This window comes from Cynoglossus semilaevis, chromosome 7, assembly GCF_000523025.1.
Source record: "Cynoglossus semilaevis isolate Cse_v1.0 chromosome 7, Cse_v1.0, whole genome shotgun sequence".
Classification (NCBI taxonomy): domain Eukaryota; kingdom Metazoa; phylum Chordata; class Actinopteri; order Pleuronectiformes; family Cynoglossidae; genus Cynoglossus; species Cynoglossus semilaevis.
In genome coordinates, this window is record NC_024313.1 from 4,154,573 (window position 1) to 4,158,558 (window position 3,986).

A 3,986-nucleotide genomic window follows, 5' to 3' on the forward strand; every position below is an offset into this window, starting at 1 on the left:
TTGGACAAGTGACGACTGATGCCATTCAGCCTGTAACAGACCTCATGGTATTCACAAAGTGATTATACTGATCTAAGTACATTTGTTTCGCTACCCAGCGTTACTTCTCTTTTACTTTAATTTTACTAGTTTGTATTTCCGTTTTTTCAGTTTGTTCAGTGTTATATAAATGTCAGTCAAACTGTACAACAGAACTGAACCAGAGGCTGGGGTGCTCCAGTTGATGCTGACTTAGGCACAAATATTTACACATACTGTACAGATTAACCTCACCACGAAATGTTTTAGTCAAAATGAAATAAAAAAACAATTAATAAAACACAGATTCTTTGAATACATTCATTCTACGTATACATTTAAACACCCTATCAATTAAAGCTGCTTCAGTGGAACATTCCTTTGTAATTACTAATTGTGTCTAAATAGATTGCAGCAGATTCATTATAACAACTTGTGTGTTTTCAGTGAGGTGAGTAGGTCACGTCCTGTTGGCATGGACGCTGTACTTTCCCACTTCATCTGTGAAATATCTTCAAGGTGGAGTGACATGTGATCAGCCATAAAAACAAAAGGAAGATGGAAACTCTCCAAAGTGAGATGTTGTTCTTTGAGAGTCACGACTTTTGACTTTTTCCTGCAACAGTGTCACTGGGGTTTTTTTTTTTTAATATTTGAGTACAACAAAAATGAGGAATGAAGTAAATGCACACCTGGTACATTAGCAAAGTACTTGGTAATTAAAATTATTTGAAGTAAATCATGATTACAGGTGGATAGGAACTGTCTGATATCATTTGTCTTGATCATGACGAAGGCTGAGTCACCATCAATTTGCTATTATTTTCTAATCAGTGACGCACATTTAAATTCATAAATGTTCCAAAGTTCCAAGTAACTTTTCAGTAGGCGTTTACAATTAAACCTCTTGTTATCCACACACATCTAATGAACCATCCGGAGCTTAGAGGTAAAAAAGTCACGTACAGGCCTCCAGGATTGTTCGCTCTCATGTTGAGCCACATTCGTCAGTTTCATGTAAAATACTGCACTACCAGATGAAGCATGGGAGGTTGATTACATATGGGATAAATACAGTATTTGATTTAGGCTTCTTTGTTTGATGACTGGCTCACTGCAATAGGACAAAGTTACTGGTTTGTGATGGCCATCAATGTACGAATGTTTGTGTGTCAGTATTTTTCACATTCAGTACTTAAAAAATGTAGCCTGTAGCAGCAGAGTTGTAAATCAAGTGACTGAAGTGATTATTTCCCTCCTTGTACTGATTTATTTTGTATTTTCTGAGACACCAGTCTTTTTGTTCAGCACAGTATACTCATCAGAGCAGTGGCTGTAACAAGGCCGACATCTCCGACGCAGTAAATTATATCTGTTACAGCGACAGACAATGACACAAATTGTGAGCATGTGCTCAGATAAGGTAAAAGCTATAATTTGTCACATGAGAGAAACCACCGATTCCTGAGTTTTATTGCTTGTCATAATAGCGTTCACCACATCATTTACGGTTCTGTCAGTTTACAGAAGGTGTTGTCAGGAGTATCAGCTGAAAGACTTCAACAGTCCTATCCTCAGGCTCAGGGCTGTTAGCCTTAAAGATTATCAGCCTGAGGGCAATTCCTTGAACTCTAAACAAACATATCCCCACTCTGTGATAGCTACACTAGATGAGATGCATAGCGTGTGATGTCATGCGTGTGGTGTCATACCTGACATACCTTTCTGATTGATGCCCACACCCCCCTCAATTTTGATGTCAGACATTTACTTTTCTATCAGTGAACCTTCCAGAATGCTTCAGTGTTTATCTGTGCTGTAATTTTTCAAGTCTTTATCTTTCCTGTCGAATAACAACGTTGGCAAACTGTTAAATGTTTTTCATTTTTATTGCCTTTGGCTGTACTGAGTTTCTGAAAGGCGGTTCTTTACACTTTCAGTGTAAAAAAAAAAAGAATTTGTAAATAATCAAATAAAGTCCAACAAAGTAATTTCAACATGACGACATATCTCAGTCCCACAGCCTTAAAACCAGAAGAACACAAAATCACCATTCTTCCCAAATGTAATGTTGTGCAGATGGGATCGAACCTAAAAGTGCGGAGTGAAGTACGTCATGGCATCTTTGTGGAGCTGTCTGTCATCTTTATATTTCGTCTCAGCTGTTCTTGGCTTCTAAAAGTGAAACACTGTAAACACCATAAACAGATGCAAAGTGATTCTCGATGTATTGTTCCAAAATATTTCATCACGCCACATGCGTTTTACTACTTGCAGCGTTGTGAACCGGGCCTCTGTTCTAACACTGTGTCCTTGTGCGAGTGGAACACGGTTCAGGAGGAACTCCAGCGCCTCAACATCTCAGATGTTGTTTATTTCTACTTCTTCATCCATTACAATGGAAAGAACAGAGTCGTTTCAGGCCATGACGTGACTCATTTTTTGTGTTCTCACCATTTTCCTTTGAGAAAAAATATCTTGAGCCTCTGAGAGGTAAACGCTGCCTGTAGCTTCTTGGTTATTCACTCCTTCTTTCATGTCTTTGTAGGACAGTCAGTCATGAGTCGACTCCAGACACAGAGGCTCGTTTTATTCTCTTCTCTGTCTTGTTGAATCATTGTTTTTAAAGTCTTTGGATTAGAAGTCACTTTGAAGTGCTCCACCTGAGTAACTGCACCCACTGCTGTCAACAGCCTCTTCTTGAGCAAGTTATTTGTGTTACCTGCACATGTGTGCGGTTTTGTGATGTCACTAATTAAAGCATTAATTAAAGCATTAATCAAAGCATAGTGTTCTATGCTCTGACCTACCTGTTGGAAAACCTGTTTGCCTTTGCCTGTCATTATCTGTGGGAATACGAAAAAAAAAGAGGCCGCGGCCACTGCTGCATACTTCATCTTTCAAGTAAACAATCATCACACTCAGCAAAGCTTGCTGCTTTGAAAGTTACCACAGATTTTCCATTATTATTTTTTCTTCTTCTCAAAATCAACCTATTTCCACTACATCAGTTACAATGGAATCAACCAAGTAAACAACTTTTTACAAACTGGTTTAATTGCAACAAAAATTCCCATTCGGATCTGAGTAGATGACATGATCTCAGACTTCAAGGGTAAAATAAATAGGGAAAAGTAAAGAAAAAAGAATGAAGGCATTTTCCACAGAGACACACATTAAAACACAAGATGGTAAACAAAGTTTTCAAACATGGCTTTAAAACAACAAATCCCATTTCCAGAAAAGTTGGCATGTTGTAACTTTGGAAAAAGTGTGTTTCATGAATACACATTTTAGTAGTTTGAAAATGAAATTCTGTTGTTTTAATTAGACACTAGACATTCTATAACACACCGGTTAGGCACCGTGGTTTTGTCTGTGAAGGTTAGCAAAGTCTGTGGAAATATTGTGTTATTGTGTTATCAGCTGTCGTGGCCCATGTTTCCCTCCAACCTTCTCTTCATACGTCCAGTCCGTATCATTCAGATTGGTTTTGTCCCTGCAGTGACCCCCCGTCTGTGTCTTTCTCTCTGTGTCTTTGTCTTTGTCTCTGCTCTCTCTCTTCCCAGATGTCTGCTCACCAGCTGTGCTCAGATGGCTGACTGGTGCTGGATCAGACGGGATGGGTTTTTATGGAGCGTGCACACAAGCACACAAACACCCACACAAACACGCATGCACGGAGTCTCCCAGAGTGACCTGCTCCAGCAGGGATCCTGGACTCTTGTCCTTGAAGCTAAAGTTTTTTTTTTCTCCATTCTCACTTTTCCGCATTTGTTTCACTGTCTGTGACCACGCCAATATGAAACAGATGCCCTGGGTTCACAAGTGATTGCAGTCAAACATGGGCTAATGGTCAGAAAAGGTCAGGAATTCGGTTGTTTCTCTGCTCTAATTGGATTAGTCTTTTTTTGTGTGTGTGTGACTAATATGAAAGTGATCAAATCACAGCCTTTGAAAAACCAAGG